Below are 27,001 nucleotides of genomic sequence, written 5' to 3' on the forward strand. Positions count from 1 at the left end.
TTATTTCAAATTAAGCAACAACTGACATCTAATTATTTTTAATAAAGTTTTATTTGTTTTTAAGCCTGTTAATTTTTTCTTAGTTATATTTGATAGCTTAACAAATAAGTATCAGATACCAATAAACTGATTTTGAATTATTCTTTTATGTACCGGGGTCAAGCTCTGAAATATTTCTATCATCATGGCAATATATTTTAAAATTTCCAGTTTATACATTTGAAAATTCTCTTGTTCAGATAAGCCCTTACTAAGATTTCAAAATGTTTTTCTCAAAATGTTTTCACTTATAAATGAGCAAAGTATGTACAAAATTTGCAGACTAGGCATTTGAATTGATTTTAAATTTTACTTAGAATGAAAGAAATGGTATTGTATACCTATTTCATGAGCAAAGCTTATAAGCTTGATGGTAGTATGCAGCATGGTGTAAGGACACAGATACTTCCATTTGTCAGTGTATATTTATAAGGACTTGTGAATGCAATCATTATTTTATTAGTCACAAACTTTAAACATACAGAGCTCAAAATCAAAATTCAAAGGATCTGCTGTAGGAATACAAAATTAAGTAATCCTCTTTAGAGGACAGTTTAACTATCTATCAATCAAAACACACATAGCCTTTCATCCAGCAATTCTACTTCAAGAGATTTATACTACGGAGAGAGTATGAGTCTACAGTTCTTAACTGGAGAATTTTAGAGCAAGAATAATTCTTTCAATTATACCATTCAAATTATTTAAAACACCAGTACTAGAAAGAAGGATAAATTGCTGCACTAGGAAATTTCTTTTTTCAAATTATACAAAAGCAGCTAAAAAATGTAAGGAAAAATATGTAAGGCATCAAAGCAAACAAACAAGTATGAATATTATTTTAGACCCTTGGTTATTTGGCTATATTTTTTTATCCACATTATGAATTACATTTGATTAATAAACATACATTATTTTGGTATCCTGAAATGAACAGACTTTTCTTAACGCTGTAAAATTAAATAGCTCATCTGAAGTTACTAAGGTGCCCCAGCATTTCTCTTATCTCTGTGCCATTAGTATACTTAGGGTAAACAATGCTGAAATAATGGGGTAATCTGCAGTAGATGGAATAACTAATGCACAGTACTTCATGTTTATGTCATTTCCTGGATTTGAATTATGCCCCTGCCACTTTCATTATATTTACACACATACAACCTCCCTTTCCTTCTGTCTGTCTGTCTCTCTCTAAATTTATAAGTAGAGCTTATTTAGGAAGAGTTTTTTAAAGTAACTATTCCAGTTACAACTGTATAAAAAGCCAAGTGCATTAGAACAGTAAAAAGTTGTTATTAAGTTGTTATTATTGTCTTTTGTTTTATATTACAAAGAGTTTATGTGGTTATGCTGTTGCCTTTCTCTAGCCTCAACAAGTATTTTTAGTATCTCATTTTCCTGACACCATAGTTCTTAAAATAAAAAGTACAAAACAGGACTCTTTTGTGTTGGAAATAAATAAAACAAGACCAAATTGTTTGGAAAATTCCTTATTTTCAGCAAACATTACTCTGGATCATAAAACTGTATTGTTCACCCACAGAAAGACTCTACACTAAAAAATAATAATTGTGGAATTCTGACTCACTAAAGATCAACAGATTTTAGTTTTCATTTGCTATTATATATTATATTTAAAAATGCAATTATTATTCTATAAGTCACATATTTTTGCAATGGAAATTTTTTTTCAGATAATTTATTATACATGTCTTTATTTGAACATCCAGAGCAAAAAATCAAAATTCAAAGGACTTTTATTAAATTGCAGAAACATCGATACAAATTAGCAACCAAGTAATGTTTTAATATAAGAATTCCAGAATAAATTGTCTTCTTAAAAGAGCTGAAATATTTCTTGATCACAAATAAAACTTCTCCTTTTATTTGGACAGATATACTTAATAATATTGATAACAGTTCTGACTATTTTTTTAAATTGTTTAACATTATGTAAAATTGTATTGTATTTGATATTCTTATATGCATATTGTATATATTATATTATATGTTGTATATTATATTCACTACTGCCCTCTTTTTCATACCTACTCGCAACAAATAGTAATGTTTTACATTCACACAAAGTTCCAATTTCTTGCTTGAACTGAGAATACGAGCACATGAGATTACAAGTACAATATTTTTTCACTGTAGAAAACTAACTGGTCAATGTCAATCTAGTCTTAAACTCATTCCCAGTTAGCAACAAACTTAGCTAAGTATCTTATGTCTATTTTAAGAATAAAATTAATTCTCACTTTCTGTCAACTTAAGAAATGAAGATTTTTATCTCTGTTAGAAAATTAGATTTTGCAAAAATTAAATATTTTATAGATATCCAAGGCCAAGCCTACTAAAAGCAGTGAATACATGGTAAACAAACCTTGACTCTGGGTCCTCAATTCTGAATGGCATAACAAGGTTTCACTGATAATTGATTCTGAATACCAAGCATATGTCTCTATTCTTCCTATACTTAGTTTTCAAAAACATGGCCTTGGTGTTCAGCAATTCTTTCTTTTAGAGTATTCTATTGTTCTGTCTGGCTTCTCAAGGGAAAAAAAAATCTAATTTGTAACAGCACAAAGAAAGCACCTTACATTTGCTGCTAATTCTTCTAAAATACATGACTCTCATATCTATATCTTGTTTATGACATGGAATACAGAATTGACTGAATGCAATTTTCTTCTGCAAACTTCAACCAATAAAATGTTGCACTATTGCTCCCTTTTAAGTCTGTATTAAGTTTGAATACATTTTGTAAATTTATTCAGGGTTCAAGGCCTCAGCCTGCATTGAAGGCACTACATGACTATTTGAAAAACCTTAATGTTATTTATAATGTCAAATACAGCTTTCTTTTTTTTTAAACAGCTTTACTGAGATATCATTGACCTATAAAAATTGTACATATTTAGAGTATAAAATGATGTTTTTATACATGTATACACTGTGAAATAATCATCACAATCAAGTTAATTAACTTCTCCATTATTTCTACACAGCTACCATTTTTTTGGGGGGGGGATTTAATTTAAGATCTATCCTCTTAGAAAATTACAAGTATACCATATAGAATTGTTAACTATCCTCACCATGCTGTTTATTAGATATCCGGAAATTATTCATCTTGCATAACTAAAACTTTGCATCCTAACGACAGCTTTCTAACTAAGCAGATATATGCTAGAAAAAAAAAGAAAATATTTGTTATAATTTACTTAAAATACAAAGTGACTTTGATAAGTCTTTAATAAGAGCTGTAGCTATTAAAGCTATGTATGGGACTAGATACAAAAAAATATTTTTGTTTACCAGTGCTAAATACCATACAGTTAAATAAGGAAAACAGGAGAACTGTCTACAATGTTTACTATACCATTTCCATTTAATTAATACCATTATATTATTACAGCCTTGAATTGAGACAGAATTAGTGTATGTTATTTAAACTATTGCCATAATAGCAAATATTAAGTCAGTAATATTTATTAAGCACTTACTATACGATAACAGGTGTTAACCATTTTCTATGCATTATCTCATTTAACTTTTAGAATGACACTTTGAGTGAGATATTAGTATTGTCTCCCTTGTTAGACGACAAAAATAAAACCTAGAAAGGTTATATAAAAAAATCACACAGTAGAGCTATAGAAATGGTGCTCAAACAAGTGTGTGTTAGATTCCCAAATTTCTACTGTTTATGAGCTATTTATTTCTATCTTTCATTTTGTGTGTAGTTCTGATTATCTAGAATTTTAAATCTGAAAAATGAAATTGCTTATACCCCTGTAGCATAATGCTTTGTAACAGAGAACAATACTCCTCCCCTGAAAAAAACTGGCAATGCCTAGAAACATTTTTCATGGTCATAACTAGTGAAATGCTATTGGCATCTAGGGGGTAGCGCCTAATGATGCTCCAAACATTCCATAATGCACAGGATAGATCCCACAACGAAGAATTATCCAGCCTAAAATATTTGTTGTGCTCAGGTTGAGAAATCTGCCCAAGTACAACTACAAACATGAGACAATTGATCGATTCTGAAAAAAAGCAATATTTACAATGCAGAGTGTCAATAAAAAGCCACAGTAAAACTTCTTCAAAGTGAAAGATGGTTTTTTAAAAATAACATTACTTTATAGTACTAAATTATGTTAATATTTCAGGCTACATTTTGGCACTCTTGGTTGGGCAAATTTCATTTTAGTTCCAGAAAGTGTAACACACTGTCTTCTTACCTAAACAAGCAGGTAAGGATTTCAAAGCTAGTTTTTAATGCCACTAAATGTCAGCTCCTTTACCCCCTTCATTTTTTAACAATCACAGAATATTAGAGGTTTGTGTTTTGTTTTCTTTTTAACACTAAATATAATTGTGATTCTAAATTGAACTTATATCTTTTATCTCTATAGCAAATGTTCATTTTATATCACACTAAATAAGGTAGTCATTAAAAGAGTTGCATTTAACAGATGAGGTAAGCGAGATGTCACTAATTTTATTCATCAACACTAATCTCTTAGAAGAAAAATGTTAATAAGAAGAAACCCACTGATCCAATTAAGTACACAGACAAAAAGAATCCACTTTAAGGACTAGATAGTGTGCATAAATATTAAAATGAATGAATCTTTTCAGTGGATTTGGCAATGGAATTTCATCTAATCCCAGTATAAATGAAAGATTAATAAGGGACAGAGATATGGGAAGACCAAATCTAATCTCTCTAATCACATCTCAGGCACCAGAATCCGCCTCCCACTGAGGACTGAAGAGCAGAAGTTTCCAAGGCACACGAGGACCTTGATGAGGAGATAAGCCTTATTCCTACAGTTAATTTGCTACAAATATTAAAAGGCCCTTGTCCTTGTCAGTTCTCTAACCCCTGTATTACTGAGATTTCTGGTCTTGCTCCCTATCTCTTTAGTTTCCCGGAGATTGAGCACCTGGCCGATGCTCCGAACACAGCTGTTCTGCTTTAATGAAATCTGCAAATTGTGGAGCACATAGGAAAAGCTCAGAAGAAATCCACTTCATAATTAAACAAAGTAAGAATAATGCAAGGGAAATAGATGACACTAGGATCTAATATCATGTCTATTAATTGAAAGATTTAATGTCATTTTAAATAAAATGATAATTGTCTGTAAGAATTGGTGGAGAGGGCTGCAGAGATTTTGTGTAAGAAACCTCATAAGAATAGGAGGCAAGGTAAAATTCTGCTTTATCCTTCAAGCATCCTAAGTTTTCTGTTTCTAGTATTATTAAAATGAAACAAATTATTAGCAATTCTGGTAGCCAAGAATCTCAATCACTGGCACAACATGCTACTTAAAACAAATCACTTAACTTCTTGTGCTTCTGTTCTTTTCACCTAAAAAGAAATTAACATACTATACTAAAAATTCTAGATAGCCTAAGGGGTTGGTGTGAAGGTCAAATATGAATATGAATGAAACTTATGAATGAAAATTTAATTGGTGAACATAATTTTATTACAGTTCTTCCCTTGCTGGATTAAAAAATTGTAAAGTGCACATCTTTAAATATCTTGCATAGACAACAGCTTCTTTGTACATGTCAGTGTATCATTTTAGTTTTGTCAGTTATTTTCCTTTCCTTGAACACATACTTCTTTTATATACAGCAATTAGAATGTAATCCTCTGTTTATTTTGTATAAAGCCACGCTCCATCTGCCATCCCCTAATTTATTTAAAAGTGATCTCACAAAATAAAATACTCTTCATTAGAATCAGATAGTCGAAATATTTTCATTTTAAATTTGGGAACATTACCTACTTTGTAAATATAAAACCAGGAAGTTTGTAGTAATTACTTCAAGAAGAAAATACAATCTCTTCCACTGAGACTGCTTCACAAAGTCATTTTCATCAGAAATTTGAGTATTTGTAATTGAAAGTGTAAATAAATGTGTTAAATCTCTATTTCTATATATTAGAGTAATATTCAGTAAACACATAGCCTGCTAAACTCTGAGCAAATTAAAACAGCTAAATATGCCCTAAAGATCTTTTATTTAAATCTTAAAAAGGGAAATAAAATATGTGAGTTAAAAAAACAAAACAGAAACTATGACAGCATAGAAATTAGTTAGAAGACATATGGAAATGAATATGCAGTTAAGACCAAATTTAAAGGACCCCAAATTGAGGTGTTTTCCTTTTCATGCATACTTGCTGGTGATACCTTTTCCTTTGAGTAAGTGGTCTTTTTAAAATGAGCATATGAATACATGTAGTGTGAGCAAAGACTATTCTCACCTACCATCCACACACTCATAGACTGTGTCTTGCTGCCAGAAGTAGCCATTTAACCTTCGGAAAGTCTTTTAGTCTCCCTAAACCTCAATTTTCTCACCTGCACAATGGGGATAATAAGAGTATGTGCCTTGCAGAGCTGTTTTGACGATTACATATCCTTAGAATAATTCTTGTCATTTAGTAACTACACAATGAAAGTCACCTGCCCTTCTCATTATTTTTTTCTCTCTTCCTTAATACCTAGTATTTAAAAGTATTTTATTTCCATGAAACAATTTTGATCTCGCTGCTACAATGCTAGGATGAGTGATTAAATCTTAATATTTTCTCCTTTCCTCAAGGAACTTTTGCTCTTCTTTACCTCAGCTCTAAATTAATGTCCAGCAACACTAAATTTTCTTGCTATGAATCTCATGAGGAAAAGTGTACTAATCTTTCCAAAACCATTGCCATTGTTATAAAACAATGCTAAACTAAAAAATAAATTCTAATGATAACATTTAATGTACTGTATAATTCTGGTGAGGAGGAAATTTTTACAGTGGGATATTCTCGGTGCTCCTGAAATCAAATCATATTGGTGAATGTCTTGAGTATAGCATAGACATGCTAAAATTCTGGTAAAAGAAATGAAATGGATTAAATAATTTAAATGAATAAAGATTAATAGGCATATCAGACACAATAGACACACACACACACACACACACACACACACAGACAAAGAATTATACACTTAGAAGCGTCTGTTAAAGCTGAAAAGAAACTCTGACTGAGAAGTATAGACCAAATTAGATATGGGAATTTCTTGCCTTTGCTCTGAGACTGCCCAACTGCATCGGGAATTTATTGTCTCCATATAAATCTAGACTGCCAAATTCACAAAGATCAAAAAGTATTGGAGCTGACTAATGAGATACGGTTGAGGAAGAATAACAAGGCTCCTGGGGACAAGGGTGATATTGTCAATGAGACACACACTGCTTGGTACTTAAAGGTTTGTGTCAACCAGTTTTAGAAAAAAGAGTTGTCTGATGATTTTGAGAAGGAAAGATCAGATCCATTGAAGCAGAGTACATAGAAGTCAACTGTAATCAAGACCAGTGAGTGAAAATTAAAAAAAAAGAAAAACAACTATTTCTTTGAAATTGAATTACAGACTATTAGTTAAAGTTATACTACATAAAGGTATGGATGAATTCTAACACCATTTCTAAGGCAACATGTGGTTAATATCCTTATAATACCTCTTGTTGCACATGTATAGAGAACGGTCCATATGCATATATGCATATGGACATGCGGAGCACTCATTATATATTTTGTTATGTATACAGAGATAAGAACATCTATATACAAAGAGAAAAACAACTGCATTAATATTATCAATTTTCAGAATGCTTACAACATAGTGAGCATGATTTGTTCAGATTTCAATGTACTCATTATGGTTATCGAACATTAAATTTATAAGTCCTAGCTATTGCATTGCTCAAATAACTTAATACAGATATAACTATTTTTCTATTCTAATAAATCATGTATTTTTCATTTTTATTCATAGCTTAAAATCCCACAAAACTTTAAATTTTTCAAATTGATTGAAGCAGCTCAAATTATTCCAACATAGTTTTAAAATACTATAAATAATTCAACACCTGATCAAAACAAGTACTCAAAAGATTTTTTAAGTGACTAAAAGGCTTCTGATCTGACAAAATTTAACAGAGGATGGTAAACAACCAGGTCATGTTAGTTCTATCCTCTTCTCTTGCTCCATAGCCATACTTGCTTTGGTCTTTTGAAATAACCTTTAAATAGTCTCCCTGCCTCCAATTTCAGCTCACTCCCATCCATTCTTTCTACTGCAGCCAGTATTCTGTCCAGCAAATGCCACCTCTAATTATAAGTGTTCAGTTGTTCCCCATAAAAGCTGGTCTTTTGTGGTTGGCTTCCACCCATCCTTCTGGCCAACTCTCCTACTGCTTTTTCATGCACAGTAAGCCCAAGACACAATGAAAAATGTATGCCATTTCTAGAGGGTGCAGTGTTTACTCCTGCCTCCATGTCACTACAAATACTCTGTTCTCTGTCTGGACTGTGCTTCGTACCACACTTACTTGTTAAACTTCTTCCTTCTTTCATATCTCAGTTCAGCACCTTCTCTATAGAGTGTTCTTTGATTTTCCCCACTCCACCTCCTCTTCATCTAGCAGAGTATAATCCTTCCCCACTCTCCTATAGCTTTTTCTCCATACCTCTATTAAAATACTTCCCACATATTACTATCCTTGTTTATGTTTGCTTTCTATGATACTGTGAGTAGCTTTGGAGTAGGCAGCACACATTATTTCTTTTCCCTGCCAATGCCTAGAATATAATGGAAGAGGCAATGGAATATGACGAACCTGTGTTCAGTGCACAGTTGTGCAACCTGGGCAAACAGTACAATTGTATAGGCTTTTAGTTATACAGGTATAAGATGGAGAAAGCACGATCTATAATAACTAGGGTTGTTGTAAAAACTAAAACATAATGCTACCCTTAATGCATAATAGGCATTCAGTGGACATTAGTGACTAATATTTTTAATAAATATTAGTACTCAATACATATTTGTTAATACATGAAAGAGTACATGAATATATAAATTGTGACTGTCAATGTTGGGTCATATTTTTAAGTTAGAGGAAATTTTCAGTAAAGGGTAAAAGAGTTCCACTCCTCTAATCAGCTTTCATTGTGCCCCATCACAACTAAGCAGGCACAAATGGCTCAATACAATTGGCCCTCCAAATCCATGGGTTCTGCATCTGTGGACTCAGCCAACCGTGGATCAGAAATAGTCAGGGAAAAAAATAGCATCTGAACTAAACACGTACAGACGTGTTTCTTCTCAGTATCCCCTAAAAAATACAATATGACAACTATTTATACAGCATTTACATTGTATTAGGTACTATAAGTAATCTAGAGATGATTTAAAGTATGGGGGAGGATGTGCAGAGGTAATATGAAAATACAATGCCAATTTATACAAGGGACTTGAGCATCTGCAGATTTTGGTATTCACTGGAGGTCCTGGACCCATCCTCCCACAGGTACTGAGGAATGACTGTATTTCCTGTTCTTCTGCTCAACCCTCAGTGATAAGTGGATGGTGGGTATCATTTGAATTGGAGGGTTTAATCATTCTGGTTCTATTTTTAGTATCACTTCAAGTTATGTAATAGATCATCCTTTTTTAATGGAGATGTTTTGAAGAGTCTGGAATAAATACAGTTATGTGTCACTTAACAACAGGGATACATTCTGAGAAATGCATTGTTAGGCAATGTTGTTGTGTAGGCTACTTACCTGGGCTATATGGTATAGCCTATGGCTCCTATGTGAGTAACTCATTGTGCAACTAAGCTACGATGTCACTAGTTGATAGGAATTTTTCAGCTCTATTATTATCTTAGGGAACATCATAGTATATGCAGTCTGAACGTTATGCAGCGCATGACTATACTGTGGCCCAATTTCTAGGGAAGGCTTTTAAGCCAGTGAATATGTCTAAGAAGCTTTCTATTATGCATCTCCCAATCTGTGTAATTCATTTTCTAATCACCTCATTTCTATCATGCATTCATCCAACAAATATTTACTGAACACCTATTATGTGTCAGGCATTGTTCTACGGAATAGTAGGTATTTTAGTTCTATGGTCCACATGGTCTCTGTCACAACTCACTTTGCAGCAGTAGCACAAAAGTTCCCATGGACAACATGTAAACAAATGGATGTCACTGGGTTGCAGTAAAACTTTATTTACAAAAATAGGTGGTGGCCCATAATTTACAGACCCCTTCTCCAGAGATATAGGGCCCATGAGACAGGTCTCCTAACATTCTAGTGAAGGAGAAACACAATAAACAGATGAATAAATAAGAAAATATACAAGCATCATAGGTGCCATTTAAAGAATTAACTTTGGGGATGCCATAGAGATTGACAGGTGGGTACTTTGGATTGTCAGAAATGTTCTCTTTGAAGACATGTATTTTAAAATGAGATTTAAAAGACAAAGAACTAGCCATGGAAGATTAGTATTATACATTTTAATAAAATGATACACACTAGTGATACTGACAAATAGAAAATGCCTAGATATCAGCATGATGGAATTATGATCTAGTGTGATATTTCAAGGATAGACTCACACAGTTTTCCCAAAACATCAAAATATCCAAACAGATACACATAGCAAAAAGGAGTATTGTGACAGATGAAAAATAGCTTGGATATTTTTACTGTAATACATCTATTTTAGAAAGGAGAAAATCTAACTCCAGCATTGTATTTAACCATTCAAAAAATCATCTATTAATAATCCTTAACGAGGCTTGTGGAATTCAATTTCAAATAAATTGTGACCACTATTCCGAAGTTACTCTGAATCTAATGGAGAAGACAGAGATCAATCAAAGCATCTAAACCAAGTTTTTCCTTGCATTACAGACCTTACAACAACACCTGCCTCTTGGAATCAAAGTAAATGTTTTGAAGGGCAAGTTAGGTAGGGGTGGTGATCACTTGTAAGAGGTGACACACAGTTTTAAAGAACAAGTGGAGAGGTGGTAAAAGGACTGACTGAATGGCTGATCCAGTGAATTCCTGGTGCAGGATACATAGGCAAAAATAGACATAAGGCATTCCAGGAGTTGAACATTATTCAAAACGGTTGAATGGAAGGGAAATATGGGGACAATGGCAGAGATAAGATTAGAGATACAGTATTATAAAAATCCAGAAGCACTGAACAATTTTATTCTGAGAATTACAGAGAGCCATATAAGCTGAAGTGTGAAATAATCATATTTACACTTGAGACTTCCTTCAGAAGCCAGTGTGGAACAAGACAGAATGTGGACTGGAAACCAGATGTGAATGAGGAAAACAAGATAGAAAGCTAGTGCAGTCAGACTGGTGAGGAATAATGCTGACCTGAACTAAAAAGGCAGAGGAGGGGGAGTAAAAAGATGTTAAGCAGAAATAATCTACAGACCATGGTGACAAACGGTGGGAAAAGGGAAAAGAGGAAGCCTGGGTTTCCAGTTTGTGTGTTTGGATAGTGCACTGTTAAGAAATGAGCTCTGGCGGAGAGCTATATTTAGGGGCAATGATAAATTCAATTTTGAACATAATGTGAGGTACACGTGATACATATATTAAACAGGGTTATTCAAAAGGCAATTGGAGTAATGAATCTGTAGCTTAGCCATGAAGACTATATGGAAGAACCATATTTGGAAGTAACTGCCTCAGTGACAGTTGGAATGAAGTTATCACTAAATGACACCAATAAACCCTATGGATCCTCAGGTACTGAAGAAGCTATACTTGGAGAGAAGTTGCTGAAAGAAAGCAAAACGGACCCAACTCTATTGAACATTGTTTCCCATAAAACACAGTGAGTAGGACACTTTACTATTTGTTGTTTTCCTTTAACAAAACAGTAAAATGTGCCTTTCAAACATGATTTTCATATCTACATGAAGGTAAATGTACTGATTATGAATTCCACATATCTATGCAAAACCAACAGTCTATCAAGAAGAGATAATGCGAAAAGATATGAAACCAACAAAAATCCATTATCTTCTAATGTATTTTTCTGAATTTTGCCTTTGTCAAAATAGTTATTGACTTAAATCAAGTACCCAGGGATACGATGCCTGCATCTCTTATATGTAGCGCACTTTAACTATTGCTTGCTGTGCACTTGGAGAAAAAGCAATTTCCCTGCTGCCCCCATTAGAATGATGAGGTAATCTATTGTGTCTTTACACTTACAGACAGCCTCAAGAGACTGAGCTTCGATGATTACATGTCTTATAAGACCATAAAGTTCTACCACAGGAGTCGTATACATATCATAAAAACTCGCCAAATTGCTGAACATGCTCTCCTCGCCATCATTGCACAGCTCTCTTCTGCAATTCACTTGGACCTTTGACTTTCTCAAATGATTTAAACCTGCAACAGAAGTTCTGAATGCACGAATGCCAACCACTGTCATTCATCAGAAAGCAAGATTTAATTACTTAGAAACATATCAGATTTTTGTTCCTTAAAAAAACAAACAAACAAACAAAAAACTTCAACCAACTTTTTTTTTTTTTTTTTTAAAGATGACTGGTAAGGGGATCTTAACCTCTGACTTGGTGTTGTCAGCACCACACTCTCCCAAGTGAGCTAACCGGCCATCCCTACATAGGGATCCGAACCCGTGGCCTTGGTGTTATCAGCACCACACTCTCCCAAGGCCGGCCCCAACTGACTTTTTAGTAAAATATAATACCAAAAGTGGGTATATTTCATAAAACAAGAAATTAGGTCCATGTTAAAAAGTAATAAACTCAATTTAATCTTAAACAAATAGTAATCGTTCTCTGATATAAACATTTATGGTACATCAAAATGAATTTTACTGTTCTTCCAAAAATGTATTTGCCTTCATATTAATCTTATGCATGTTTTTAAAAGAAGCCTCTACTTTCTTGTCAGTTGTGTTCCGTATCAAACCGATGGAAGTTGGGATCTTTCACACTGTCAGTTTTTCTGGCCTTTCTGAATAAATCCGAAGCAAAGCTTTTTCATTTCTTTGTCAGATTCAGTTGAAATTCTTCTATATTCATTCTAACGAAATATCAATCTTCCATTTTTTTGCCCTTCTATTAGCTATTCCTAAATGCAATTTTAGGTTAAAATCAAAAGCCTGTGCTTTATATTATTGGTTAACATATTATTTTGTATTTTTCTTTATTTTTTAAATCACACACCCTTAAACAACGCAGCAATACCTTCTTAGACAGGAAGGTAGGTATGTGTGTAAGTCACTATGGGGACTACATCATTTTATTCTGTACTATATTTAAACTGATGTGTACTTATTACATGCATAATTATTAACATGTAATTATTTCATCTTAAAAATGCACTGTTTATGATAGCCCTTCTAAACACTGCCAAAACTTCACAAAATTATTTTTTCTGTAAGAACATAAAAAAGTGAGATTTTTGTGCTTTCAGATAATCCAAATGCAATGATATCAAACTTGCTGTTTCTTTGTAATATTCTCAAAGAAGCTTCTCCTGCATGCACATTTATTCCCTGGATTCCAAGGGCATGCCCAGTAATCTATTCTACTGCTTGGAACATATCTTATTAATCATTTAATAGGAAATTTTCTATTTTAAACCAAATCAAAAAAATCTACTTTTTGGTCTAGAATTTACGTTTTTTATTAAAGTTAATAAATCTTTCAAGTGTATTATTAGTGTTCTGGGAGCACAAAATATGTGTTCATTAAAATAAAAACTCCCCTAAAACCCACGGACATTGTTATGTTCATTTCTAAACAACTCCCTTTTTTACCTTAGTTCAAAATAAGGCAGAATAAATGCTATCAACATCAAAATATAGACTATCAAAGTATACTTTCTAGCTTAAGATATTTTTACCTGGAATTTGAATCAATGCACAGCTTGCTTTGAAGAGTACTACACACAAATGATATACATATATTTAATGTACACGAATGTACATTTAAGCAAAGCAAAATGGGGATTAAGTAGGAGATTTGAAATGGTATTTAAACATTTCAATTTTCAGAATGTTTTCAACAAAGGTGTTTTTATCTTGAACCAAGATTGATTTCCTTAACATTTTTATTTTTTTCTGGCAAAAGCTTTAATGTCATTTTCTAAATACAACTTGTAATTATAATTTTTGAAATGTATAAATTATAGTAAAACTATGATTTAGTGAATAAATGATTTGAAATTAAACAGAATTAAAATATTTGGCAATATTTTATATTGAAAGCTAAAACTCACTATTTATACCAAACACAATGTAGATACAAATATGCTAAATGTGTAAATGTCATATTCCTTTATAGATTCCTATCTTGAAGGATCCTTATATACATAAAATTACAGTATATAAATAAATTAAATCTGTAGTAACCATACACTAACAGAAAATGAAAATCTAAAGAAAACAACTATGCACAGGGACCAACCATATGTTACCAGAATTTGAATTTTAAAACCCAACATGTCTTGGCCAGAAAATAGTTTTCAACTTTCCTGTACCAAAGTCTCTAATACCATTATTATAATAGAGGTCTAAATTTGGCATGGCCTAAGTCTTAGGGAGGGAGACAGGTGATGATGGTCAACATACACCATCTACATTATTAACCCAGAAACTCAACAAATGAACACCAGTAAAATGTCCCATACAGATGGAATTTATAAGACAAATGAAAATCTAAAAGAATCAAAAATTCCACCATATTTAAAAATATACATTATTGTTGAAAATCAGCAAGGCACATAATATTACTATTTGACTCTGATAATCTGTAAATTCTTTTCTTTCAGTTTTCACTAAAGTCTTATCCTTCATTATAAAAATTAATAAATATTTTAATTAAGGTAAGTACAACAGTGCTATAGTTAGAGTTATGATAATATGATATAGTTCCCTGTAATGCAAAAATGTCCTATTGTATTGGCATTTTAAGTATACTTCTTTCTTTTCTCCCCCACAACCTATCAACCCATGTTCAATTCAAATCTCCAGATTTCAGTTTGGCCTTTAGCCTGGTGATTACAGAATATGTTAGTGCTATTATTTTTGTCTAAATTAACAGCAGTGTAGTTTTTGTTAGTGGAAAAGGTGGTTAGCATCACACAATGTGGGTCATAGATTAAATATTTTGAGTTTTATAAAACTCATAAATTGAAGATAATATTATTCCAACATATAAGTTTTCTGCATTTATATAGTACTTTGATCTGACTGTTGACTTGAAAATGAACAAAAATATAGATTTAAAACTGTCAGAATCTAAAATCAACTTACCATCAAACCTCCTAAGAGAGTAAGCTGTGGGTTTTTGTTTTCCCTAAACTGTCATGTTTTAAATCTGGATTAAGGAGAAAAAGAATGGAAGATTGAAAATAAAAGAATGGAAGTGCATTTATTTTACTTATTTTTTTCCAGCTCTAGATAAATCTGTTAAATAAGAGCTTTAAGGCTTGAAAAAGTAAGTCTTAACATTTATTTTGAAGATAAAACTTTAACATTAAAATGTTGATTTTTAAACATTTTGGGAAAAAAATCCCGAAAAGCAGAGGAAGCTGAATTTGAATCACTTAGTAATTTTATAAATAGAACAATAAATACAAAAACTTCAAATAATGACAAATAAAATACAGGGGATAATCAATTCTGTCCACTTACCCCACTATTAGAAATGAGAAAATGTTGGTTATATATTCTGAAAACTACTGAACCTAGTTTTTCTTGTCACTTATGTGCATTTTTAGCTTTGGGGTGGAGCTGAAGACTTAAAAGTATCACAAATTAAATTATTCTCGAATGATATTCTTCTCCACGTCAAAGAAGCCCTGTGATTTATAAACGGTAAAGATTAAACAGAGAAGCCATTTTAAGTATAAAGAATATCATCCCAATACAGATTTCTGTTCTATACCCAACATGGCCTTGTCACTGCCAATATATTTCCATAGAATAAGTGGTGATTACCAAGAATGTATAGAAACAACAACTTGGTCTTCACAGACCTGGAAGTGTAGTAATGAGACATTTCTTCAGTCACACTCTAGTCTAGGTGAATACAAGATAATAAAGGGCTCCAGTGTCCATGGGAGCCTACATAAACATTCCTACAGCAGCTTCCAGCTACTGTCATTTGCAAGGAGCAAGTAAAAGCAAAATAATTTCTTACATAAGACTGAAACAATATTAGCAAGGCCTTTGGTACCACCTTAAGATACGACATAACTCAAGTAGTATTTTTTAAAAGATCATGCATTATTCATTAAATTAAAAATTGTATATGACTTGATTTGATCTAATGACAGTAAATATTGACAAAAAACAGTCTGAATTATTGCACAGTTCATAACCCATATTTTAAAAATCTGATCTTTGTATCTTGAGACAAAGTAATCTTGAAATCTTTAGTTCACTTAAAATAACAGAACTTTAGAAATACCTTTTTTTTTTTTTTAAATTTAAATATGACCAGTAAGGGGATCTTAACCCTTGACTTGGTGTTGTCAGCACCACACTCTCTCAAGTGGGCAAACCGCCCATCCCTATATAGGGATCTGAACCAATGGTCTTGGTGTTATCAGCACCACACTCTCTCAAGTGAGCCATGGGCCAGCCCTTAGAAATATCTTTTAAATGACTATCTCTAGGGAGAAATTCAAGTAAGATTTTATCCATGAAGTAAAATTCCAGATGATTAAAAAATTCTTATCTCAGATTCCAGATCTTCGTTTTCTCTCCAATTTTCAATCCCTCTTTAATTTTCTGTGAACAGTACTGTCAGTCTGTTTTGGAAGCTATTTTAATTTAAGATTTCATTATCTCTCTTCTTCAACCTTTGAATGGCCTGTCACTTGTTATACTCATCATAAAAGCTATCCAAGTAAGCTTCTGATTTCCACCTTTCAATTTTTAGAGACACTGAATTGTGCATACATCCTTTTTCAGGCCTTCCCTCTGTGTTCCCTTTTTATTTTTGAAACAGTGAATATTTTATTTGTATTCCTTACCAAACAGTAAAAAGAAAATATAGCAAAAACTGAATCATTTACAGATTCCTGCATATTCTTGTTAAATAATAGACTAAAAATTTCACAGAATATTTTCTTTATAACACTGCCTAATAAGCTGAAAAACAGATAAAAATTAAGGATATTCAGTAAACATGCTATACAATATTTGAGCTCCCTTTTAAGAAATGGCCCTGAGAAACAGCTCTGAGAAGTATTTATGGAAAGATATGTGATATTCCTTTTTGACTTATGTTGCACTAGACAGAGAGCTAGAATTTAGGTGATCTACCTATAGGCATTGTTCTTCTTAGATTGGAAATATGAGTTCAATACCGAGATTAACCATGTATGCTGACATAAGATTCTAAAGAACAAACTTTTCTAAGTACTCTTAACTCATAACATCCTTCAAAAGGCTATCCTAATAATAGCAGACTTTCCATTGACTGTTTCTTATACATTTGGCCAAATATTCAATAATGAGATAAACTTTGTAATGAAATATAGCACAAGAGATATGCAATAAAACATTAAGAACTATGCAACTTTTACAGGCTGGCTGGTTAACTCAGTTGGTTACAGTGCAGAGTTGTAATACCAAGGTCAAGGGATCAGATCCCCCTACTAGCCAGCTCCCAGAAAAAAAAAAGAACTATGCAACATTTTATATACCAATTTTGGCTGATTTACTAGCATCTACTTAGGCTGGCATTTTCTACTTTCCTGTAGTACCTTAGGTGGTTCTGGGGAGAAAAATCCAAAATCCCACCTAGGAACATGGAACAACGGCAGTACATTTTGACATAGAATAAACATGTGTGTTTATTGCATCAATGAAACTACAGAAGAGCCCAGCAACAAATTTGAAAGTAACCCATAAAATATCTCCCCAAAATTTAAGGTCAGCTTAAATTACCTACAAGATCCACCACCTACCCTGCCCTGCCCTAAGCCACCCAGACAGGTAACAACCATCCTTTTCCTTCCCTTCCCTCCCGCTTTGCCCCTTCTCCATCATAGGCTTCTCCATCATAGGTAGGAGAGAAGAGTTAACACTAACTTGAATTTGGAAATTTCACTATGACATTGGAATAAATATTTTAATTTTTGAATTGAGACTTTTTATGACTAAAAGTGACCCAGGCCATTTTATTATTTTAGAGTCACCAGGAAAGTCAGCTTTATCCAGGGTCACTCACTGAAAAAGTTTAAGAGGCTATCAAAATAAAGTTAGAATTTCGCAACAAAACACATTATATTTGTAGAAAGTGATTTACATAGAAAGCAAAATGAGTTATAAATTTTATCAAAAGTATTGCTTCCACTTCTTGTTAGTATAAAACTATCTGCATAAACTGTGTAAATCAATTGAAATATATACTTGTGAGATGTTAATGTTACGTGGTCACTTATATATGGAAAATAATGGGTAAAACAACGTAAATTTTGTTTATTTCCAGAAGTATTTCTCTGAGCTCTCAAAGGTTAAAGTGTACTACAAATCTCCAAATAGGTAGCTCAAAAATACTTTTCTCAAATTTATTTGACCAGCAAACCATTATTCCATTTAAAGATCTTAATATAATTTCATTGTTTAAGCACAGTTTAGAAAATGTGGCCTGTTCTAATGAGTAGTTGTCAGTTCTATGGTAGGTGATATTGAAAATGAATTTAACCACCATAATAGAGGTATACATAGAAGAGCTGAGTAAACCTCGCAGTAGCAGCTATCTTAAGGGCTAATTTGCAGCTTAATTTTCAATGACACCTAAGGTTTCCTAAAATTCTAAGTGTTATTATGGGTTAAAATATCCTTCAAGTTGCAATTAATGGACTCAGATGTTTCACAGATTTAGCCAGGGGGAGAGCATTCTAATATGTAATCAATTTTTAATGTGCCCAGGATAATATTATCTGCATAGACTCATAAACAGCAAATTGTCAGTGTGACTCCAGCACCATTTTGGACAAAGGGCACTATATTGACTGGACAATCAATTAGGTTGTTACAGTATTCTTCTACCCGATCTTTAAAAACAAAAACAAGAAAACACATCAGTCACTATATAAATTTCAGTCTCTATATCTGCAGAGCCTAGAAATTCACTAAATAACTTCTGGAATTCTCCATGAAAATGATCCATCTAATTATTGTTGTCATATATTCCTACTATTGCAAATTAATTTTCTTTCCAATTCAAGCCTATATTTTGGCAAGTATTAATTCATTCCCAGAGCCCAGTCACTGCAAGGTGAAATCATGAAATAAAGACTGAATTAAAATGCAAAAAAAGAGCCTTTCAAATACAAACTTAGCAGCCAAATATTTCTAAATATTTCTAAACCATATATTGCAGTATAAAGCAATATAAACCTGAGTTTAAACCTACAGCAATTTTTCTTGTGAAAATAAATGTGTCTTAGTCTGCTCAGACTGCAAAATACCAGACTTGATCACTTAAACAACAGAAATTTTGTTTTCTCACAGTTCTGAAGCCGAGAAGTCCAAAATCAAGGTGTCTGACAACAGGGTTTCTGGTGAGGGCTCTCTTCCTGGTTTGTAGATGGTCATCTTCTTGCTTTTTCTACATGTATGTGTGTGTGCACATGGAAAGAGCTCTCTCTCTTCCTCTTCTTATAAGGCCAATGACCCTTTTGGATGAGGGAACTGCTCTTATGAGCCTCATGTAACCTTAATTGCTTCTCTAAAGTCCCTATCTCCAAATACCAGCACATTGGAAGTTAGACCTTCAACATATAAATTTGGGGGTGGGACACAATCTAGTTCAAAACCATTTGCAAACTCTATAAAACAGTTATTACCAAATGGTCTGTTATTCTTCATGTATAATCCTAAATAAAAGAATGAGTATTTATATGATAAGAAGAATACTGTATCTTTGGCATTTGGGTTTACATGTGGTCAACAGTTTTCCCATCAGAAAAGGAATACCACGTTGGAATCTATGAACATTCATGTATCATAGAAACATCATTAGAGAAAGATGATGAAAGAGCCAGCTTTACCTCAGAAGTTGAATTGCTTTTCAAACTTATGAAATATGATCAAATCACCCTAGCCCAAAATTTATATTTTGTACCTCAGACTTGTCCTCAATATATTTTATGATGTTCTTACTATTTCACTGCTCTACTTGTAATGAACAATGCTAATTATGTAAGCTAATCCCTTCATTACAATAGATGATCACTTAGTTACAGAATCAACTGTACTTCTAAAGAGTGTCCCTTCTTAGCACTTAATCAAATTTCTGGTTGCGTGATTCAGAAGCAAGACTTTATAACTTAAATAGCATTTTGAAAGAAAAAAGAAAAGCTACTTTGTTAATATTAGAAACATGACAACATTTTACTGACAGTTCTTTAAAGATATTCACTTTTTTAGTCATTTAACATACAACTATATAGCATGGAATGATGAACCTTCCAGAATTGAAGAAACTTTTATTTTTTGTGTGAGTCATCTGTTTAAAAAAAATCAATAAATACAAAACTAAAGAATGCACTACTGATGAAAACATTTTTTTTAATTGTATCTTGATCCAAATTCATATTTGTGACAAATACTAGCATAGAAAACAATAACTCTGAAAAACAACAGTGGGTTGGAAGTGATTTTATCAGCTCTTCACTGGAGCACTAGGTACATATAGAGAAATCTCACTTTGGTGGGGCCACTCATATTGGGCACTCTCAAGGACAGCTCATGAAAGTCACGTCATGTTAGACAAACCAGCAATTTTAACAAAAATGAGTCACTATCTTGCAAAACTTAGACCAATTTTTTGAAAGACTGTTTTGATTTCCAATGTTCATAGTGAAACTATCAAATAAAACATTATTTTCTTGGAATTATTTGATTATTGGTCATAAAACTTAAATTCGGTATGGCTTAGATCTGAGGAACATGCTAGTATTTTGAATTACTGAAAAAATTGTTCCTTTGTATTCATACTACCTTTGCTATTTTGAGACTTAAAACTAGGAAAATGGAAACATTTCCTACGTGACAGATTCCCTACATTAGTTACCACGTGTAATCTTCACCAAAACCCAGCAAGGTATATTCACCTCCTCTGCAGGTGAACAAGCTGCATATATAATTCAATGACAGGCAGGATTTGTTTTCACTTCTCTTAGGCTCTGTATTCTTCTCCATGTATCATAGCTGAACCCTTATTAAATGAATGTTTGTTTCATTTGGACTCCAGGATTGTACATAATGTTTGGAATTCTAGCATTCAGAGGTTCAGACTTTTTTGTATGAATAGAAAATGATTAGAGTTATTAGATGTGAATAACCTCAATATCACAAGTCATTTATAAAAGTGTCCAACTTATCGGTTAATTACCATATTTATTATTTGAGAAACTGATGTACTTAGAAGAAGTAGGAAGATATGAAATTAACAGAAATGTGCATTCTTTTTGGAAAATATACAAAAATATCCTCTTTATGTACACTGTTTAGATTTCAAATGTAATCTAGTTTTATTTAACTTTTTAGATTTCTTATTTCCAACTGTCATATAAATAAAAGACACAGGGTCAATATAAAATTATTTTTGTTTACAATAAACATTAATCTTTAAATTTCTGAGCTATAGTAATTTTTAATTTAAAGAGTACAGTTTTCAGAATGGAATACCTTTTGATCTGTAATTTAACATTTTAAATACTTCCTGGGGCTAATGTGAAAGAGTTCTTTTCTTTTATTGTATTTTGTAATTGATTATTGATATGCAAGAAGTAAATTAGTTTATTAATATCAATAAAGCATCCTTACTAAAAATATCTTAATTCCTCAAAATTTTTTCAGTTTCCCCCTTCAGATTTTTTAGATACACACTCTTACCCCCAGCATTTTTAACTTATCTCTATTGTTTGCTGTACTGCACTGTATAGAGTCTCTACTTTAACGTCGTATTATAGCCAAGCCAGTAGACATCTTGCTTTATTCTAGACTTAAAAGATACTACTACTATACTAATATGAATGATGTGTGCTATGTACTTAGAGTTCATAGGTATTGGAAAATTATGAAAGTAACTTCCATTCTTAGTATTCAGTGAGTTTTTGTTGTTCATAGTGGTATTTTGGTTAGATTTTAATTAAAAAATGGGGTGAGAGGTTATTGAATGCTTAACCTGTATCAATTGATAGAGAATGTGTTAACATTATTAGCCATCTAAAATATTCAAATTATTAGGTCAGTTATTTTATCATCATGAATTCTTTCAATTCATCACTTGCTTCACTTGACAAATGTTTTCGTTTGGATTTTTCATTATTACTTGTAAGTGACATTGGTCTATGATTATACTTTCTTTTTCCTTCTTTTTTGTGCTAGACCTATTTTTTTTTTTTTTTGGGTATAGTAAGTGATATGAGTTGATAAACTTTTTACATTTTTTATGTGCTTTTGTAAGATTTTAAAAGCTTGAAAGTGTCTATTCCTTTAAAGGTTTTATAGATAGTACTCATTTTTAGAATGAGAAAAATTGAATATGACCAAATTTCATTGGCCAAAAATTTGAATGTTCCCAATATATTCTATGATTATTGACCTATAATTGAGTTGATTTTTTATTTTTATAATAATTCACCCATTTTTTGTTATACTTTATCATAATTTGTTACTTAGATAAATTCGTACTTAGTGTTCTTTTATAAATTTAATCTTCATATATCTAGAGTTATATGTCTTTTACCATTGTTCTCTTTCTCATTCTCTAACAGCCTTGACAAATGTTTCCATATTTTTTAAAGACTTGTAACTTATTGCTAAAATATACTTTAATACATGACAGACTTTTGAGCACACACATTCCTTCTGAATCAAGGCTTTTGCCCAAGAGCACCAAGTATCTTGAGGAAGGATTGTTTTCCTCTGCCTTTGCAACTATCCAAGCTGTGTTGTGGAGCATCTTGATTTACATTAAGCATGCCAATCAATTTGAATATTAACTTTTCTATAAAAGGTATATTACCCACCTTGTTACTTGTTGAAATAAAAGAAGATGAGTTGTCTACAACAGTTTAATGTGAATTGCTAGTCAGTGCTTTATTTTATTATTTTTGTTTTTATGTCTTTTTTTTTTTTTTTTTTTTTTTTTTTGTCTTTTTGTGACCGGCCGCACCTTGCTCAGCCAGCAAGCGCACCGCACTGGCCATCCCTATATAGGATCCGAACCCGCGGCGGGAGCACTACCGCGCTCCCAGCGCCGCACTCTCCCGAGTGCGCCACGGGTCGGCCTTAGTCAGTGCTTTATAATTAAATAGTGGACCTATCTTGGAACAGATTAGCTGCTAAACTCACAGGAGGTTGTGAAGGACTATCTACAGAACTGTCAGCAAAGACTGGGCAAGCACCTTTTTATCTCCGTAATTTTTACACTGACATCACTTAAGATACAGTAGCCACGTCTTTTAGGACAAGACAAATGAACATCAAGATAAATTGCAAGGGTGGTATTAGTGATTATTAGTACTTTAATTTACCAAAAGCAAATACTTTCATAAAGCATATGAGACTTCAAAAGATAATACAATTCCTGAAAATTCTCCTGTCTTCTATTACCAAAATGAAAGTCTCTTTGTGATAAAACTATATTCACTTTTTAAATTTCTAAAATAGAAATAATAACTGCCTTGCTTACATTACAGGGTAAGCATAAGGACAGAAGAATCTGGTACCTGAAAGCTTCATGCGTGTTGGGATTCCTTTTTATTATTTTCCTTCACTAATGTATATCCTTTTAGAACTATAATAATTATATAAACAAATATCAACATAAATTTCTTTTTAAATTGACTATAGAATATTCTATGAAGACATGCCCTATACTTGAGTTTAAAGTGATTCAAATAATAATAAAGTCCTGTAATAAAAAATAAATTAAGTCAGAATATACAACATTTGTTTTTACTAAGTTTTATGTTTGATTTCTAAACTCTTGAACAGATAAATTAGGACTGAAAATTAAGTATACTTTGGGGGTGCCCTATAAAATAAAGGTAGCAACCAGTTCTCAAAAAGGAAATTTTCAGATGGGGTTCTAATTAAATATACTATTCTAAAACTTTAAGTATATCATTGAGCAAAATAATCACATTTCAATTCAAGGGACTTTAAAAAGTAATTGCCTTTGTGAAATAAGAGCATGAGGTTTCTTATGAGAATATAGCTACAAGCTGTCTTTAGATGAAAGAACAGGCTGTTTTCTTCAGTTAAGCCTTCAATTAAAATGCACTTTCATATTCATTAAACTCAGAAACCTAGAACAATCCTCTAAATCTGATATGTTCCTATGAACTGCACGAAGGACACCAGTAATTATTAAATTTTCCAGATCTTGTTGACATTTCTGGTTTTATTCCTGTCATTTACTCATGCAGCACATAACACTGGATATGAATTTTAAAGGAGTATAGGCCAGGCAAGGTTAGAGTCTTACTGATGAGATTTCAGCAAAGAGGGAGACGGTAATATTAAGATAAATGAGACTAAATAAATAATCCAAAGACAGAAAGCTTCTTTTCCTTTTTTAAAAAAATACAATGACATATTCCAAAGAGTGCCTGATGACTTCTGAGAACATACGTTTAAAAATTTTATCTTATTGATTTTCAAAGTAATAATTTTTCTTCTAAGACTATTAAAATTATCCTCTGCAGATGTTTACAAATAGTTTATTCTAAATTGGAAAGAAAAAAAACATTGTTTATACAAAGTGAAAACCCTTTTGTAGGATGCTTTAAAAAAGATACATGTATGCTATGTGAAAATTAATGCTTGAATTTACTTTACGTGTCAGATTTCATGTCTGCTGTAGCAAAAAAAATAGATGAACACTTTAATTACATGATTTCAACTAAATAAAAAATAAAGAGAGCAAAAGAATGAGATAATGAAGACTCCCATGCAAAGCTAGGTATCTTTCTACCTTCTGTGGACAATTCTGGCTCCCAAATAATCAAACAATCTATGAATTTGCTCACTATCTTGACCACCAATACTGGACAGAGGGCACCCTCTTAAAGAACATGGCAGGTAAGCAGTCAGGGTTCTGGCCACACCACGTTTGTTTCAGTCATACGAGTTTTGCTTTAATTTCTTTTACATATAAGTCTTCCATGTAAATATATATATATGTATTTAACAAAATGTTCCACACACTAAAGCTATTTGAAAAAACATCATTGATTTAGAATATCTTATAGACATTTATAAATTACTGAATTTCAGGAATAAGGAAAAAACCTCCCAAATATCAACAAAACAGAGACACAATCATAAAAGGTTTCTAACAAATTAATTATGTTCAAGTTTGCCTCAGGTTTCTGCGGCAAACACAGGTTGGAAAAGAGTGCCATGATATATGTAGAGTACTGACAAAAATATATTCGCTCGAAACTTCTATATCCAGCTAGTTTTTTTCTTCCAGTGTGAATCCAATAGAAAGATAAATGTAATAAGATTATTATTTTGTTGACATCCCCAACAAACAATAGAAGATAGGAAATTTGAAACTATAAGGTGGAAGATATAATTTTTTTTAATTGAGAAGTAAAACCATATAGCTTATCATTGTCTGAATAGTTATAATAGTTACAAATGTAATTGCAACTATCAAAAATAATTATTAGAAAAGTAACACACTTACTGGCCAAAGTAAAGAAAATATGAATCTAAATCCCAGATAATTCCAAAAAAGACATGGAATTAATAGTGAGTTGGACTGTAAAGAAGTTAAATTGTGTTTAAGTCTTATGTGATGAGAAACCATCTATACACACAATTTTGTTTCTATTGTAGATAATTAGAGAAAAATCATATTTAAAATCTTAAATGAATTGATAGGATAAAAACAGCACATACTTTTAAAAAAGCATTTCAAAGGAGAAACAGAAAGAATAAAATAGTTGGATCAGAGATTAAAACTATGTTATGAAAAGAATCATACATGGCTTTAAAAATTTCCTTTTAAACAACAATCTCAGAGTGAATCCAAAAATAAGAGCTAATTTACAATGTTTGTCCCTTTACTTAATTTTGTGTGTCTAAATAAACTATTATTGTAATTAATAACACCACCATTCAGTTACATAGCTTTTACTCAGCCTGGCACAATTATGAGAACTTAAATATATTAATTTACTTTAGCCTCAATGATCTTTCAAGATACTAATCTTATCCCCATTTTACAGATGAGAAAATGCTTGCCCAGAAAGTTGAAAGATTTGTCCAAGGAAACAATCTATAGTTTAGATTTAAACTCAAGCAGTCTGGTTCCAGAACCCAGGCTGTTCTGGATACGTGCTGGGTACCTAATGATTCTCTACAGCCTCTCTAATTAAGGGGAATATAAGAAACCTATTTTTTTAAAATCTCAAGTGGTGCTCTCCCCTTATTCTTTACTGAAGTGGGAAGGCAGGGTGCAAGGCACAGGAGGTGGCAGGGGCATGAGTTAGAGAATGAAGAGCATGGAAGAGCAGTGCTATGACTGAACAAAGATGCTGTTTCTTGGCCTCAGTTCACCCTCATAGATAATTAGGCAGTCCTTAGGAGAATTCCTAGTTAGAATTCTCAGGCTCTGCCCTGACTAATCTACAGGGTATCTCTGAGAAATGTCACTGGCACAAGGTTCCTCTGCTGTATCTTTCTAAATATCTTATCCTCATCCCTTCCTCACAGTGAAGCCTTCTCAGCTGAGACCTCCAATCAGTGGTTTTCTATTCCTTTAGATCTATTATTTGTTCCTTTCCACACTCCCTCCCAGTACTTTTTTTGTCTTGAGCCCACAGGATACTGGGAGAGTTGTATCTTTTACCCATATCCTAGGGTAAGGCAGAGAGAGGCTTCTCATCATGTCTCTCTCTAACAGAGATGATAAGAAATGGTAAGAACTGCAGAATCTAAAATGTGCAGCCTTCTCCCTTTACCAGTTTGTGTAAGAATGTGTGTGTGTGTAATATATAGCTGCATAGTTT

At 32.4% G+C, this 27,001-nt stretch overlaps 1 protein-coding gene across 4 annotated transcripts in view; it reads right to left on the reverse strand.

Annotated features, from left to right (window-relative positions):
• Window positions 1-27,001, reverse strand: part of CACNA2D1 (calcium voltage-gated channel auxiliary subunit alpha2delta 1) — a 486,082-nt gene that overhangs the window by 142,945 nt on the left and 316,136 nt on the right. The window lies entirely within an intron of this gene.

Source organism: Cynocephalus volans, chromosome 6 (assembly GCF_027409185.1).
Source record: "Cynocephalus volans isolate mCynVol1 chromosome 6, mCynVol1.pri, whole genome shotgun sequence".
Lineage (NCBI taxonomy): Eukaryota > Metazoa > Chordata > Mammalia > Dermoptera > Cynocephalidae > Cynocephalus > Cynocephalus volans.